The sequence below is a fragment of the Pteronotus mesoamericanus genome, unplaced genomic scaffold (genome assembly GCF_021234165.1).
Source record: "Pteronotus mesoamericanus isolate MK-2021 breed Mesoamerican mustached bat unplaced genomic scaffold, CSHL_Meso_final contig_221, whole genome shotgun sequence".
NCBI lineage: Eukaryota > Metazoa > Chordata > Mammalia > Chiroptera > Mormoopidae > Pteronotus > Pteronotus mesoamericanus.
Window position 1 is genome coordinate 16,055,219 of NW_026555092.1, and position 18,579 is coordinate 16,073,797.

The following is an 18,579-nucleotide window of genomic DNA, read 5'->3' on the forward strand; positions in this document are numbered from 1 at the left end:
AAGGAAATTATGAATATGTTATTTGACACTGGAGGAAAAACACTTCTTGTTATATTGGCAGAAAATGTGTCTGAATTGTGTCCAGCCACTGGGTGAACTTGTCAGTGATGAACTTAGATATTTAGTTCAGGAGATTTCTAAGCAAAGTGTTGAAATTGTGGCCTACTTTTTCCTTGGTGCTTATAGTGAAATATGAGAAGAGATGAACTGAAGAATAAACTGTTAAGCAAAAAGGAACCAGCACTTGATGATTTGGAAAATTCTCTGGCTAACCAAGCAGTGTGCTCTGGAAACAGGGCCAAGGGTGTGGCTGGACAATCATTTGCCTGACTCATGGAAACAATCAACCATTGCAGAATCAGAAATAGAGATACGGTTATATATATATACATGGTTACCCAGGAAAGGTCTGTGGAGGACCCTCTTATCAGACGGCTTGGACCCCATGAATTACATGGGAGACTGAAAGTCAGTTTTTGAGAATTTCGTATCAGCATAAGTGCTTCCAGCCTGGACTGAAAGAAAGAGAGGAGAAACAAAAGGAAGGAAGAGTAACACCATGGCCAGCAACACTGATGTAGATGACTGGCCCAATGGGGTTCTCTTAAGCTAAAAGGGTGGGACTGCCCCAGCAGGCCAGAGGACAGGCCATCCAGCCACAGAGATTTACCCCAAGCCTTGAGATTGAATAGAATTTGCCCTACTGGGTGGTGAATTTGCTTTAGACTAGCAACCCTTTTATTCCTTCCATTTTTTTCCCTTCCCTAATGGAAATATCTTTCCTATGACTGTCCTACCACTGTACCTCGAAAGTAGGTAAGTTGTTTTCTAGGTTTCACAGGTCCACAGATGGAAAATATAGAACATACCAGAATCCCACCCATTCCTTAGATGATTTAGAAGATGAGATTTTTGAATTGATTATATTTAGATGAGATTATGGACCCATAGTTGATGATGGAATGGATTAAGACTTTGGGAATGTTGGGAGAAAGTTAATGTCTTTTGCACATAGGAAGGACAAGAACTAGGGGTGGGGGAGGCAAAGGGTAGACTGTTCTGGGTTGAGTTGTGTTCCCCAAACTGTGTACTCTTGGTACCTGTGAATGCCCCAGGGGGCAATGTGCCCTGATTCCATGGAGAGAGAGAACATGGAGACTTTGGGTTCAGGACTCTCCTAGACCTATGTGTCTCTTCATTTGGCTGTTCCTGATTTGTATCCTTTATAATAAACCTGTAATCATAAGTATGGTACTTTTCTGAGTTCTGTGAGTTGTTCTAGTGAATTACTGAATCTGAGAGGGATCATAGGAACACTTCAGATTTGTAGTTGGGCTATTACCATTAAAAGTTCTATAAGTAATAACAGGGATGAATCTTAAGACATTATGCTAAGTGAAACAAATCAGTCACAAAAGGATAAATACTATGATTTCCACTCAGATCAGGTATTTGGAGCAGTCAAAATATATAGACTGTCATAGAGACAGAAAGTAGCATGGTGACTGCCAGGGGCTGGAGGAGACAGAAATAGGGAGTTAATGTTTAACAAGTATCAGTTTTTGCAAGATGAAAATATTTCTGGAGCTGGATCGTGAAGACGGTTGCATAACAATGTGAACATAATGCCACTGAACTGCACACTTAAAATGGTAAAACAGTAAATTTGGTTATGTATATTTTACCACAATTTAAAAAATTACATTAAGATCAACAAGAAACACATGAAGAATTTAAGTTAGTATAATTATCAGACTTTAAATTTTTAAAATATTAACCTCAAAAACAACATGGAAAATCGATTAAAGGACAACCGAAACAGTTGTAGGCTGAGTAGTTAAGATGCAACATAGTAATTCAGGGAGAGAGGATAGAGGCTTGGTAGTGATGAAGATTGATTCATTCATTCAACAAATACTTAATGAATACCACTGCATGCCAAGTACCATGATAGACGTTAAATATAAGATTGGCAAAATTCCCCTCATGGAACTTGTAAACAAACAAATAATTACATTTAGTGACTAAGTAATAAAACAGAAATAAACAGTGACTGTGGAAGGAAATCAGGGAAGCCTCTATTAGGAGATGATTGCTGAGAAAAAACTAACCAAGAGTCAGGGTAAGACCTTCCCATGCAGAGGGAACAAGAGCATGTGCAAAGTCTCAGAGACAGAAAAGGGCTTCATATATATGTTTTTATCCTCACCCAGGGGTATTTTTAAAAATGCTTTTAGAAACAGAGGATGGGGGAAGAGAAACATTATGTGAGGGAGAAGCATCAATTGGTTGCTTCCCATACATTCCCTAACCAAGGATTGTATGTGTCTGGACCAGAGGTTGCCCACGCCCTTGCCCTGGGAATCAAACTGCAACATTTTGGTTATGGGACAATGCCCCAACCAACTGAGCCACACAGGCCCAGGAAAAGAGCTTTATATATTTAAGAAACAAAAAGGGAGCCAGTGTGACTGGAATTTAGCTAGAGGATAGTGGCACTATGTAAGACTATTTAAGAAAGTAGGCTCCATATTATGTAGACTATAAGGGAAAATATTGTTTGTATTTTCAGTACAATGGGAAGCCATTAAAGGATTTTAGGTGAAAAGATGATATGTGCCCATGCTCTTTTTGCGGGGGAGGTGAGGGGAGTGTAGGAGTAGAAGCATGGAAACCATTTAGGAAGTTAATACAATGGTCAAAAGAACTATGGTGGCCTAGGCTAGAAAAAGGAAGTGATGACAGATAGGGGTGGAAAGATTTATTAGATATTTGGGTGACAGTCCTAGTTAGTATTAGCCATGAACTGAAAAAGTCATTTCAGAAATGACTGCCAGTTTTTCAGTCTGGGTAAACAGATGAATTAGGAAGTCATTCACTGAAACAGGCAACAGTAGGCAAGAATCCAAATCACCTACAATTTTTAAAAAATACTAATCTCTGTGTTCCATTCTGTTGGAGATGACAATTTTTTTGTACATTGAGTTCTTAATTTAAAAATCTTTCCACATAGTCAGCAAGTTTTGGAAATCTTTGCTGTAGACAAAATCAACCAGAATTGGTTTCTATCAGTTATAACCAAAAGAACCCTTATGATAAAGAAATTGGTGAAGAGGGGTGGTGTAGACAAGTCCCTAAATCATAGAATTGACTGGATTGAGGCTGGAAAGAGAACACTGCAGACTTGTAGCTCAGGCCTAGAGGCTGGCCATCCTATGCAATAGGAGATAGCTGATCAAACTGTGGTCTGTTTTTGTGCCAGGACTCACTACTACTGAAGTACACTGCAAAAAGAGATTTGGTAGGAAAAACACAGGATGTAATGTGCATTGGCTATACAGACGGGGCCTTCAATTAGTTCCTATAAAAAAGAAACTGCTTAGTATGAAATGGGGGAAATACTCAAAATATTTAACACCCTGTATGGTCATACCAGTGCATATTGGAGAATATCAGCCCCAAGTCAAACTGGTCAACCTGAAAGCATTGAGAAAAATATATGGCTTTTCTAGGAAAGGTTCATTCTGCCTAGCAGGGGTGTCCAACCTGCAGCCCGCGAGCTGCTTATGTCTCAGGATGGCTATGAATGTGGCCCAACATAAAACTGTAAATTTACTTAAAACATTATGAGATTTTTGTGTGTGTGTGTGATTATGTGTTGCAATGTATTTAATTCGTGGCCCAAGACAACTCCTCTTCTTCCAGCGTTGTCCAGAGACACCAACTAAAAGGTTGGACACCCCTGGCCTAGAGCCTGCGCAGAAGCCTGGCTGAGCTGGAAAACTACCCAAAGCTAAAAATGGTACAAGTAAAGGCAGAAAGACAGGAGCTACAACTATAGCATGAGACATAAAAGAGTCCTGATTCCTATAGGGTATCTCCCAAGCACCTCTAATATGCATTTCTTGTCTGGTAAAGCTGGAATACAGTTCAGAAGCAAGGAGCAGATAATTAACACTTCCTTTCCTCCAGGCCCTATTTCAAATTAAGTGAGCCAATAAATTCCTTTTTTTGGCCGCAATCTATTTATGCTGGGTTTCTGCCCTTTGTGGCCAAAAAGTGTTAGTACACTACCAATATTTAAAAACTAGAGCACAACTTTTTTCAAAAAGATCACCATGTACACTACCCCAAATTTCTGAAACAGAATCTCCAGGTCAAGATATGCTATTTCTAAAAAATTTTATTCCCATCTCCCTACCTGTCTCCCCTTTGGCAACCACCATCTCTGTATCTATGAGTCTATTTCTGTTTTGCTTTGTTTATTCATTTGTTTTGGTTTTTTTAGATTCCATGTATAAGTGAAATTATGTGGCTTTTGCCTTTCTCAGATTTATTTCACTTATCATAATATCCTCTATGTCCATCCATGTTGCTGCAAACAGCAAGAAATCATTCTTTTTTACTGCTGAGTAATATTCCATTGTAGATATATCACATCTTCTTTATCCATTCATCTACTGGTAGACACTTTGGCTGCTTCCATATCCTGACTATTATGAGTAATGCTGCAATGAATATGGGGGTGCATATAACTTTTTGAATTAATGTTTTGGATTTCTTTGGATATATACCCAGAGGTATAAGTGCTGGGTTGTATGGCAGCTCCATTTTTAATTTTTGGAGGAATCTCCATATTGTTTTCCATAGTGGCTGCACTAATATACAATCCCTCCAACAGTGTAAGGGGTTCCCTTTTCTCCACATCCTCGCCAACACTTGTCATTTGTTGATTTATTGATAGCCATTCTGACAGGTATAAGGTGATTATCTCACTGTGGTTTTAATTAGTATTTCCCTGATGACTAGCAATGTTGAGCATCTTTTCATGTCTGTTAGCCATCTGTACGTCCTCTTTGGAGAAATTTCTATTCTGGTCCTCTGCCCATTTTTTTCCCTTTTTATTAACCTCTGTCCACTTTTTAATTGGATTGTGTTCTTGGTAAGTTGTATGAGTTCCTTATATATTTTAAATATTAACCCCTTATTGGATGTATCATTTGTGAATATTTCTCCCATTCAGTAGGTTGTCTTTTCATTTTGTTGGTTTCCTTTGCTGTATAAAATTCTTGAGTTTGATGTAGGTCCATTTGTTTATTTTTTGAATCTCAAAGAAATAGCATATAAAATTATTTTAATTTTATAACTTTAAAAAAATAAGCCTGTATTTTAAAACAATTTTAGATTTACAGAAATCTGCACATAGTTCAGAGTTCCCATATACTCTACACACAAATTCCCGTTTTATTAACATCTTACATTACAATGAACTAATATATTGTTAACTAAAGTCCACATTTTACTGAGATGTCCTTGTTTTTTACCTAAGATCTTTTTTTCTGCTCCAGGATCCCAATTAGGAAAACACATTACATTTACTTGTCATTCTTCCTTAGGTTTTCCTTGGCTGTTTCCCTACTTTCCTTGGTTGATGACCTTCAGTTTTGAGGAATACTCAATTAGGTATTTTGCAGAATGTCCCTCAACTGGGATTTGTCTAATGTTCTTCTCATGATTAGACTAGAGTTACAGGTTTGGGGGAGGAAGATCACTGAGGTAAGGTTCTAATAATTTTTCATTCAACTATCTCCTGGATCGTAAACTCACTGCGGGAAGGAACCACATCTTATTCTCACCTTTGTATACTTAATAAGTATCTGGAAAATGTTTGTTGGTTAAGAGGGAGGAAGTGGATGTACACCAAAGGTTGAGGGCATACAGAAACTTTGTAATTTATTAAAATATAAGCACTGGCTCTAACAAGGAAACTGTTCATATATTTGCTCAAATTTAAAAAAAAAATCATGACTCCCATTCACTAAAGTGTTTCATTTTTCTATTCTGGGATTTTTCTAGTTTGCTTACATTTTTTGGTGAGATAGGATATATAAAAAAAGTCAATTCTTTTTTGTTGTTTTTGTTGTTTTGATATGTTTTTTTGTAATAAACATATCATTGAGGATATGTTTATTGATTTTAGAGAGAGGAAGGTGGGGAGCAGCGGAGGAGAGGGAAAGAGAGAGAGGGAGAGATGGAGAGAGAGAGAAACATCTATCAGTTGACCATCAGTACATGCCCTGACTGGGGATCAAACCTGCAACCTGGGTATGTGCCCTGACCGGGAATCAAACCCACAACTTTCTCTTTTTTATTTTCCGTGTATACAGGACGATGCTCCAAATAACTGAACCACCCCACCAGTGCAAGAGGTCAGTCAATTCTTACAAGTAAACCTTGCTTCCTTCACTCATAGTCTCAGAACTGTGTGACACTGCTTGAGGGGAGTGTACTGTATTTTGCCATGTATAATGCACTTCCACGTATAATGCATACCCACATTTTTGTGCACATTATACACAGGACTATTATATGAATGGTATGTAATAATTATACCCGTGTATAATACAAATCCTTATTTTCCCCTCAAAAATTTGGGTAAAAAATGTGTGCCAAATTTTTTTTGCCACATTATGTATGCCACATTATGTATGGCAAAATACAGTACATGGTGAAATGGAAAGGGCATTAGATTTGAAGTCAGGCTAATCTGGATTTGAAACTGAGTCCCATCACTTATAAATTGCATGATTTTGGCAGATAGCTTTGAGTCCCAGCTTCTTTATGTATAAAATGGAGCTAATAACACTGATATGCAGGTAGGTAAGAACAATATATGTTTGCATGTTGCAGTGTGACTGACAGATACTCAGAAAAGGTTATTCCCTTTCTTAGTTATGATATGTTACACAGAGTTGGTATGCTTTAACTACATTCTGGAAAAAGGCAGGATAAGTCTAACAAACAAACAGGTGCTCATTGTTACTTTTATAGTAGATAAATTCTAAAACAATTTCATGTGCCTTTAGGTTTTTTTCAGGTACTTAATACGTGCCTGATACATAGCAGCCACTCAAATGTTTGATGATTCTTTTTTATCAGATTTCTTGAACCAAGAGGCAAATGAATCAAATCCATTTTTATGACTCTGGACAAATTTCCCTTCTTTAGGCATCAGTTTCTTCACTGAATAACTGACCTAACAGTCATAGAACCTGAGAGTTGTAAATCTTAGTGATCACTGGTTGCAACTGCCTCTTGCCTAAATCAGAGCCAGTCAGTGACAGAGACGTGAATTGGGACTCAACCACTAAGCCAAAATTCTTTCCACATATCGTGCTTACAAGGTCTCTTCACCTTCTTACCTGTGAAATATTGGAGAATGAACTACTGATCTTTAGAATACTATCCAGTTCTGAAACTACACTAACAACAGCCTAAGTTCTTTATTATTAAAACCAGAAGATACAAAATAAACAAAATTGTCATTATTAACCCTAGTTACATTTTAGAGAAATGATAATATAGACAACAAAGGGTTAAAATTCTTTCAACTGTGTTGACACATCAAATGCTCAAAAATAGAGACTCGATTTTGAAGTTTCCCTGACTCCATCTTCTCCATAATTAAATGGAATTATAATCACTGGCCCACAGAACTGGTAGATTGAATTACTACTATTCTGAGATATCCACTTATCTATTATCTTGGTATCCCTTACTGTACCTCAGAGCACAATGATTTGTTGTTGTTATCCAATGGTCCCTTTGTAGTGTTCTTACTTTATCTGCCTAGAAACTTTCACACTGGTGACTGTTCCTGTCTTTTTGAAACTTAACTGTTGTTCCTTTGACATTCAAAACACCACTTTCTCCTAATTTTTGCTTATAATGTAGTGATTCAGAGAATAGCTTACTGGTCAAGAGCATAGACTTTACTTTGGATCTGGAATGCCAGAGTTCAAATCCTCGTTCTAACCCTTGCTAACTCTCACCTTGGACAGGTGACTTAGCTCTGGAAGGATTATGAGTTTTTATGTATATAAACATGTGTAGTAAATGCTTTACAGATATTTGCTGTAATTTTTTTTGGTCTTCTTAGTCTCTCCTTCAACTGTACTTCTTTTACTTCCACATACTCCACCTAGGAGATTCCATCCATTCAATATGGGTCTTCTTTTCTATGTGAGAGGCCTTCTTTTTTTCCTATCTGGTAAATTCCTTCTCAACCTTTAAGACCCAGTTAAATGTCATTTTTTCTCTCTCTGGAGCATTTCCAAAGATCATCTTCCTCTTTCTACCCTGGCAGTCAGTTGTTCCTGCCCTTGAGTTCCCATAGTACTTTCAATATATTTCAATGAGAGCACTTTTTACATTAGATTGAATGAGGAGCCTAAGTCACTTGAAACTCCCTATATTAGACCATTTTAGACCCATAAAAACAACTATTTTACATGATTCATTCTAATAACTTCTCTTCATATTTCTGCTACTTCTTCCCTCCTAGCATTATACTCACAAGGACTACATGTCATTATTCTTTAAAAATACATATATAATACAATATTTAAGACATACAAAAAGCTATAAAGAATGAATACACATTTATTCACAAACTAGCTGAAAAATGTTTATCAAAAACAATTCAAGCCTCCTGTGTGCTCTTCCTCACATTATTACCAGTCTTTTCTCCCCACCCTGCCCTTCAGGGATACCCACTATCCTTAATTTGATATTACTGGGTTGGCCAAAAAGTCCATATAGTTTTTCCATAAAATAGAAGACACATTTTTTATTTTCATCAATAACTTTATTGATTTGTATATTTTGAGTATGTCGGCTCTCTCCCGCATGATATGATTGTTCTCAATTAATATCTCGATTTGATCACTATCAACTTCAACTGGTCAACCCGTCTGTGGAGCATCATGCGAGAAATCTCCAGCATGAAACTTCGCTTACCACTTTGAAATGTTCGTTCAGTCACAGCACCTTCTCCATACACTGCACAAATCTTCGTGTGTTTCAGTTGTGTTTTTACCTTTCTTGAAATAATAAAGCATAATATGGTGAAAATGTTGCATATTTTCTTTGATCTTCAATATTAAAATGGCTACACAAAAATTCACCAATTTTGATGGCTTTTTTAAATGCACACTGATAGGACAGGTGTCACAATGTAACCTAACAAAATTGTTCTGAATGAAGTTGAAGACAACTAAAGCACTACTAGAGCCATCTTACGGAAAAAAACAAACGAACTTTTTGGCCAACCCAGTGCCACTACCATGCATTTCTTTGGACATTTATTATGTATGTTTCCCTAAATAATAATGAATGTTAAGCTTTATATAAATGTGTTCTCCCATTTACTTTATTCACTCAACCTTTTATTTGTAAGATTCACCCAAGTTAACATATAGATCTAGACCATTTTCATTACTGTATGCAATACCATTAGGTAAATTATACCACAATATTTTCATTATTTTATTGACAGACATTTGGACTGGTTTGAATTTTCTGCTATAATAATGTATGAATATTTTCATATGCCTCTTTACACATATATTGGAGAGTTTCTAAAGGGTATTTATCTAGGAGTGAAATTACTGGATTGCAGGTTACATGCATTTTAGTTTTAATAGATATTGCCAAATTATTCTTTACTATGATTTTGCAACTTCTATTCCCATCAATAGTGTCAAGTGTTACCTTAAGTTCATATTTCCACCAATATTTGGTATTATCAGACTTAATTTTTTCCAATCTAACAACTGTGAAATGATATCTCATTAGAACTTTAATCTGCATATAACTAATTACCAGTGAATAGTTAATAAACATTTAAGTTGCCTCTTTTATCCCTTGTCATTTTTAAAAAATTTGTCTCTTTTCTCATCTATTTGTAGGAATCTTTTGTTATTATAGATAGTAATATTTGGCTATTATATTTATCATTAATATATTCTTTAACTCTGTGGCTTGTCTTTGAATTAAAAAAATTTATGGCATTCATCTTTGCCACTATACATAGCTCAGTGTCTGACAGTTAGCAGACATTAATAAATAGTTGTTGAACAACTGAGTTAAAAACTGAAGACATGTAAATTAGATGTTTTTAAGCTCCCATATTCCCTTATTTTGGAATTGTAACCCTCTATGCCCACTAGGTTTTATACTTTTACACTCTTAAATTCATTTAGAAATTCATTTATTTTTAAAGAAACATATTTAATCTAGTTTGGAGACTTTCCAGCAGTCCCTTGAGGTAGCTGGAGATAAGACAGAACACCAAGCCCTGACCCGGGTGGCTCGCTGAGTGTCCCCCTAAGCGAAAGGTGGCTGGTTCAATTCCAGGTCAGGACCCATGCCTGGGTTGTAGGTTCCATCCCCAGATGAATGGGGCACATATGAGAGGCAACTGATTGATGTTTCTCTCTCATGTTGATGTTTCTCTCCCTCTTTCCCTCCCTCCCTATCTCTTAAAAAGAAAAAAAAAGATAGAACACCAAAAAATCAGGGTTAGAAATCTAACATTCTAACTCCTCTAACACTGTTCTTTACTCAAGTATCTCCAAGAAGAAGTATGCTGGCTCTCGTGTTTTCTATTATATTTTATAAGACATAATGACTAAAATGGACTTCATTCATATTTGAATGCCCCAGAGAAAATTTTACGTAAGTATGAAAGTAAAACAATCATAATAAATAAGAAAGCACTTAGAGATGTGCATATAATACACGAATCGGCAATAAACCTAGTGATTAAAATGAATATACAATATGTACACGCTTTAATTTTAAAAGCTAACACTTATAACATTTATAAATAAATACAAAAGGATAAAAAGAATGCATCAGCCTTTATGTGCTTCAAAATTTAAGGAAATACATGATGACTTGCAGCAGCACCAGGAGGAGGTTCAGACAGCTCAGAGCCTTAAAAGGCAGGTCATAGGAGGCAAGGAATCATTCTGGACAGAGCACAAAATCTGTAGTAAGAAGACCTGGTTTTGAGTTGTTCTAACATTTACTAGCTGTTTGACATTAGGCATATCATTTAATTCACATACAACTCAGTTTGTTATCAGTAAATAGTGTTTATTATGATCTGGCATCCTACCTAACAGGGTTATTACATGTTTCAAATTAAATAGGAGAATGTGTGTAACATCATTCAACGATATGCAACTGTAACTATCTATCCTTCCTCATCTTTCATCTTCCCCAATGCTACTTACACCATCCCTGAAACTCTTAGGCAGAACTGGTTACAAACTCCTCTGGGACTGATACTGTATTTGTCTGCTCAGGCCTCCATAAGAAATATCATAGGGTGGGTGGTTTACTTAAACAGTAGAAATTTATTAATTTTTTTCACATTTCTAGAGGCTAGAAGTCTAAGATCAAGCTATAAGCAGGGTTGATTTCTTCTGCAGTCTCTCTCCTTGGCTTATATAGATGGCTATCTTCCCTGTCTTCACATGGTCTTTCCTCTGTGTCCTAACCTCTTCTTACATAGGATTCCCCTGCTGTCTGAAAATAGCGTATTCCTATGAAACCTTTCTAAGCCAAAAAGGTGTAAAGTGAAGAAGCAATCACCTTAGGACACATCTTGCTAACAGATGTACAAAAGAAATCAAGATAAAGCACAGATGCTCACAGACACAGATCAAAGCTATAGTGGTTTGATGCTGAAGTGCTGAGTTTGAGTAAGTTCCTGGGGAAGGAGCTTGGCTGTGCCACTTTCAGTGCTCTGAATGCAAGCTGCTTCTGTAACGGCTCACTGCAAAACAAACGCTGAACGCCATTCTCACTTTTAACCGTTTTTTGGTAAGAGCAAAAATCCTCTTCATATTTCTTTCAGTTAGGTGCGGCTAATGTAGGTCTTTCATTAAAGTGAAGTGGCTTAAAGCAAACTTTTGAAAAGCAGCGTATAACTATAATATGACACCAGTCATGTTGGATTTGGGCCCATCAATATGACCTCCTGTTTACTTTAATTCTTTAAAGGCTCTACCTCCAAATAGTCACATTATGAAGAACTGGGGGTTAGGATTCCAACAAATGATTTTGTTCAATATACCAACAGTATAACACACAGTATATACTCCACAGAATGTGTCAAAGAACTGCTCATAACTGCACCTATGAAACTTTCTGCCAAGAAACAATTAGAATTGATGTATCCTGCGAAAACTTCTGTTTTAATGAAGTTTGTAATATTTTAAGGATTTAAGAGAAAGAACAAATTTTTACTTTTACCTTTCCAAAAGCAATTCTGTTCCCAGATGCTCATCCTTTCCATCTCAGCCCCTATTCCTGAAGTACATATGTTCAACTTCCCTTCAGCAATAAACTTGGAGACTTTATATAACCACTCCAGAAGTTACTGACTTCTCCTATTACCTACCTCTGAATTGTTGGGGTATTTATATAGTTATGTAGCATTTTACTTTATATTGCTATGTGAGAGTTAGTTAAGTATACATCATAAATGGTGAGCTCCCTGAGAGAAAGGAGTATGTATTATTGATCTCTTAGTGATCAACAATATTTATTGAGTTAACACAAATTTCTCTAAACTACAGCATTCATTAGGAAGAGAAAATTTCTTAAACAAAGGAGGAGGGGCAGGAAAAGTGGCAAGGATGTTGGATTCAGCTTGGGATCTATCGACTTTGAAATAATACCTTGATCACTGACAGAAATTTGAGTTATGAGAACATAAGTGTTACCGGAAGCCGAGTGAGTAGGTGAGACTGCTAAGGGAATGTAGAGAAGATAGCCTAGGACCAAAGACCAAAGAGAAAGGGAGATGTCATCCAAACAGCACTTGAGATGAGGTGGCCAGGGAGGAACCAATACACTGAAGTACACCTAGGCCAAAGGAAAAAATGTTTTGAGGAAAGAGAAATAATCATAAGTGTGAAATGCTGCTGCTAAGGCCTCTGCCTGGTGTTAGCAGTAAGAAGATTGGTGACCCTGATCAGAGCAGTTTCAGGGATCCTCCCACTACTGTGTGATTTGGGCAATTTTCTAAAACTTTAAATCTCAGTTTCCTTTACTTGGAAAGAAAGAAAAGGAAGGAAGGAAGGAAGGAAGGAAGGGAGGGAGGGGGGAGGGAGGGGGGGAGGGGGGGAGGGGACTGTCATCATCTCATGAGTGTTTTACAAATTAAATAGATAGCAATAATAAAAATAACATTTACATGTAACATATATAACATTCCTACAATGTGCAGATTACCTCGCTTAAAAAAATCACTAAAGCCCTGACTGGTGTGGCTCCAATGATTGCCAGCCTGCGAACCAAAGGGTCACTGGTTCGATTCCCAGTCATGGCTCCCTTATCTGAATTCCTATATCACTTTGCTTTTACCTCCGGTAGAATACATACTACCTTATGATTTAGGTAAAGCATGAAAAAGCTTCATTTCTGCCCATAGAGGTGAAGTTCCTTAAAGGTAGTTGGGAGAGAACTAACATTCACTTTGCATCTGTGAGGCATGAATTGCTTTTCATATATATATGTGTGTGTGTATATATATATCTGTTTACACACATTATTTTATATAATCTTTGTGATACCCTATAAAGTAGAAACTAAGTTTTTACAGATAAGGACATTAAAAGTCACAGAGGTGAAACAATTTGCTTACAGTTCTAAGGCCCGTAAGTGACATAGTCTAGATAGATCTGATTCCTATCCACCCACTAATCATCAGGAGAAAACCTCCAATGCCTTTGTCATTAAATATTAGCAGAAAAGATTTGATGTAGGATATTTGCCCTCCTACTGTCCAAGACTAAGAACAGATTCTTCAAAACAAACAGAATGATTAATATGAGTCTTGAATAAAGATGAAGAGATCAGAAGCCTGCTTCCAGGAAAGAAAAGTCAAAAACCATTACTTTTCACTCTCTTGTTTAAAAACTCCTCCTTTGAGGTTTATGCCATCCAGCTATATCACTCTCCACCCTTCTCCTCATCTGTTATCTACCACCCTCGCGATTAATCCCTTATATTTACTGTGCCTAGGTCACAATATTCTCTCCTCCCCACATTCTAGCATCCAAAATCACTTCACTATCCACACAGATGATTCATTCAATAAAATAGCCTCACAGTTCCTTGTCATACTCAGCTTCACTGACCTTCACCTCTGCTGTACTTTAGCTACTCACACAGAGACCTACAAACAGCTCCACATCAGACAATTTAACTCCATTATTCCACTTTCTGAACACAGTCTCCTCTTTTTCTAACTTACTTCCACCACATTTGCTCATTGACCTAACTAAAAAAATCACAAAATCTTCAGTTCTAAAACTGAACTCATCATCCAGGGTGTCCTGTCTTGGTTTCTGTCACCCTATCCCCTTAGTCCCCTAAACCAAAAACCTGAGCATCATGCTGGACTCTTCACCCTCTGATTGGCATATCCAATCAATCATAAAGCCTTCATTTCTTTCTCCTCATCTCTGTGACCACAATTAAAAATGTTATTCAACCATTTCTGATAAAAACCTTTCAGTGATTGGAAAGAGTCTGCAAGGGGAAGCTAATTTCAGGCAGTTCCAAACTGCCTGTGATTCTCCATGCAAGCTATTCTTTTTCTTGCATTGATGACTTTCCTCAAGTCGGTTTCTGTGTTTGAAACACACCTTTTATTCATCTTTGCATGACTTACTCCTACCTACCATTTAAGGTTTGGGTCAGCTGTCATCTCTATCCAAAGCTTTCACTAAAGTCCTAGGCTAGTCTAACACCCTAACCTTGAAGCACTGTAGGCATACCTCTTATATCTTATTCTGAGATATCCTATTTTAGCATTTAGTTTACATGGCTGCACAAAGATTGAAAATGTATCTTATTCATCTTTGTATACCCAGCTAAACATAGTACATGGCATAGTTCCTGACACACAGTAGACAGACAAATGTAGGGTAAGGGTTAGAACATGTTGAACTTAAATTTTCAGTGGGATATTCACACCAGTTCTTTCTCAGTTTTTACGATTTCCTACTACTAAATCCAAGTCTTTTGAAGGGAAGGAACCAGAGCCTTTCCTGGGTATATACAGTTCTATACAGAATGGTGTTATATACATTTTTATCCAATTTACATACCAGAAATCAAAACTTGATATGTATATTATGAACTTTAAAACCACTAAACAACTTAAAAAATGAAGACATAGAACAAGGATAAAGAACCAATTCTGACTGCTGGTATGTGCTTGTCTATGTTATAGAAACAGTGAAACTTTGCTTAGAACCAGAACAGGGTCCCAGATACAAAAACTTGGCATTTCATCTACAAGGTCATCACAGATTTTCCAGGCTTAAAAAATTACTGACCAACAGGGTTGCTTAGGAAGGGGTTTAGAACCTTAGTAAAACACCCTTTTAAAAAACTTAACCCCACATACCAAGGCTAAGTGATGAAAAAGCAAGTAAAAAATAATGCTGGTGACCAACAAAAAATATTTTTTTCATAGTAATTTTGGGCCTTCTGCTGGCAGTTAGAAATAGAGCATAGAGTTTAATATAATAAAGCATTTCCCTTTCCAACTAAATATTAAATTGTAATTTGGCACCAAACTCGGTCTCAATCCTTTTTCAGAGTAAAAATAATAAACTCTTCTATTTGCATGGTACATTGCGACACTTTGATATACATTAGCTCATCTGATAAAGTGTTTAAAGACATTTATAAAATGAGGGAAAATCCAAAAATTTCCACAAAATTGGATCTCTTTTCATTTGTTAGAACAAATAGTACTAGACCCCCTCCCTCCTTCCCTTTTCCCTCCCTCCCTCCTTCCCTCCCCTCCTTCCTTCCTGGATCAAAACAGCACAGAAATGAAGAAGGGACTAGAGTACTTTTTATTCAAGCAGGTCAACCTTTGGGACCAGAAGCTTCTTGGAGAAACTTATCAGTTTCTTACTCACATCAAGAAGCTCTCCTTTAAAGGGGATATTGCAAAACTAGAGCTCATTCAGAAGAGGGATCAGAGAACCACAATATACAATAATCAAGTGAAAGAACTGGAATTAGTGAAGAGAAGACAAGACTCCAAGGACATTACTATCTTCAAGTATCTTAAAAGAGTCCACAAGGAAAACGAACTAGAAAGAATAGGAAGCAACTCTTTCAACAACAGCAAAAGAGTGTGTGTGTGAGTGTGTGTGTGTGTGTGTGTGTGTGTGTGTAAATATATTCCTAAAAACCAAAGGTGTCCAGGAACAGAATGGGTTTCCTTGGGAACAGTGGAGGAGGTGTTTGAACAGGTTGGTCAAATTATCAGGGTAGAATTTGAGATTTTCAAAGCTATTTTTTATGGCATAGAAGAAACGGACCCTAAATGACTTTTAAATTTCCTTCCAGTCTGGAGATGTTCTGGGATCAAGCCATCTCCTGGAAACCCTTTTTCATTCCTCTCGGGGCTGGCCCATAACTCTGCCCACGTGTCCCGCCCTCCTGGCAGCGTGTTCCCCTGGGTGCCCAGCGCCCCCACCCTCACCCCGCGGTCTCAGGTTTGAAACCTGCACTCTCCGCCAGTTCCCAGCAGCACACGTGAGTTGTCCCGGCGCAGCTCTCGCCGCTTAGAGCCAGTCCGGAGGACCGCTGCTGACAGCTCCGAGCCCCTCGCACCGTGGACCCTCGGTTGGGCCCTGCCGTCCGCGGACCTCGGTCCTCTGTCCCGAACCGGGACCTGGACCCACGGGCATCTCTCAGCTCTTGCGTTCGCGCAGGCCAACAGACCCGCGCTCACACTGACAACCCCCTCTGGCTCTCAGCCTTCGGCTCAAAGCCAAACCTCCCCCGCCGACCCCAGCCCCGCCGGCCTGGACACAGCAGCTCCCGCACCTACCGCCCCGCGATGCCGAACCTCCAAAGGTCCCCTCGTCCTTGGGTTCCCCGTGCTGGGGCCCTTGGGGTCCCCCTACCACGTCAGGCCGCCGGCCGGACACTGAGACCCGCCGGCCCGGCCGCGGACGCAGAACCGGCTGCCGGGGCTCCGGGCCGAGCTGACAAGGTGGGGAAGGGCCGCGGCTGCGCCTGTACCAGACAGGCCGACCGACCCCGACAGACACAGGCAGCCGGGTCCGGAGGGGCGGGAGCACAGGGCTGGCAGGTCCCGCCGCCGCTTCCTCCTCGCCTGGGGCGGCCCCTGGTCACTCAGGTTCCTCAGGGAGAGGGCTGTCCAGGCTGGTGGAGACAGCCGCCCAGGCGCTTACCTGCGGACCCGGGGCAGCGCAGAGCGGCTCACTCCCTCCCCGCCGCCATGTTTCCCCTGCGTGCGGAGCGAGTGAGGACGCCAGAAGGGGGCGGATGGGGACGGCTCGGGAGGGCGGCGGGCAGGCGAGCGAGCGGCTAGGGGCTCGATCCAGGCGGTCGCTACAGGGACTGAGGGGTGGGAGGGGCGAGGGGGGGAGCCTCTGGGGGAGGCGGGCCGGCAGCTTCCCGGCCCCGCCCCTGCCCCTAACGCCGCGAGGTGGCGTGCGCCTCGGCCGTTAGGCTGGCGCGCGCGGGGGTGGTGGGGGATAGGGGCGGGGCGGGGCGGTGTGGTGGGACGCCTTGGAGCGGTTGAGCCTCGCCGGCGCTGGCCGCCACTAGCCTTCCGCCCGGGGGCCCGGTTCCGCCCCCTGACCGGCTCTGCGCGGCGTCTCAGGGATGGGTAAACCCAGTTACCCAGCCCAGAAGAGAGCTTGGAACTCAGGTTCGAATCCCGCCGCCACGCGTCACCGGTACGGAGGCCACGCGTGGGCCCGAGAGGGAGATGGCCGAAGAGCTGTCAGGTCTTGGCCTCGCAGGCTGGCTGGCCGCGTCGGGCTAAGAGCGGGCACTCCCCGCCTTGCTCGTGACCAGATATGTGGTGAATGACCTTGGACCGAAACCTCACATCTCTACCCCAGGGCCCTCATCTCAAATATGATAGCACTTAATTCAGATGGATGGTGTGAGGAAAAAATAAGTTAATGTTTGTAAAGCCCACGGAACAGTGCGGGGTCTAGTAGGTAAATACCAGTAAGTATAAGCTCACACGATCCTTCAGGGGTTCACCCATGCAGCAAGTACACAGGGTCATTCTTTTGGTGCCTATTAGCATTCTTTGCTACACTCCTCCGGTTAACCGCCACATCCACACCGGCTTAGCCCTATTTTAGCAGAAAATGAAGCTCAGAGAGGCGAAGCTACTCGTCCAAAGCCACCAGGCCAGTAAATGACTGAGTGGAGGTTCACTTCCCGTGTCACTGACTTCATGCCTGTGTCCTTCTCGCAGAGTGGTCACCTCTGGTAGCGTGGGTCAAAAGGGGCAATCCAGAGTCAAACACATTCAGTTTAGCCCTCGAAGGAGTCTGCAAGTGCGCACCTGCGGCTGGAGACTTTGCCCCCTTGCTAACATGGCTGGAAGAGGGGCAAAGGCAAACATGGCCAACACTGGCCCTCATTGGTTGGAAGGCTAGATGCTCCCACTGGCTTTTGGTATGTAGAATTCTGGGAGAAGACTTTCGGGGGGAAAGCAAAAAGGCAGTCGGTTCTCCCAACTCCCAGAAGTGGTGGAGTAGACAGCAGGTCAACAGTCCCCAGCAGGCCTGCCAGCAGCGACCAGTGCAGGCCTGTGAGCATGGGAGCCTGTGAGCAGAGGCCTAGGGGCACAGACTCCGAGAGATGCCTGAAGCTGGACAGCGACTGGAGGCCAGCTGAGCCCCTTATGTTTATGATACT

The 18,579-nt window shown here is 40.4% G+C and overlaps 1 protein-coding gene across 1 annotated transcript in view; it reads right to left on the reverse strand.

Moving 5' to 3' along the window:
- SCMH1 (Scm polycomb group protein homolog 1) overlaps positions 1 to 17,179 on the reverse strand; it is a 143,814-nt gene extending 126,635 nt beyond the window's left edge. The window contains exon 1 of the mRNA XM_054572061.1: positions 17,088 to 17,179. The gene's annotated coding sequence lies outside the window, so the exon portion shown is untranslated. The remainder of the gene's footprint in view (positions 1 to 17,087) is intronic.
- Between the last annotated feature and the right edge of the window lie 1,400 nt (positions 17,180 to 18,579).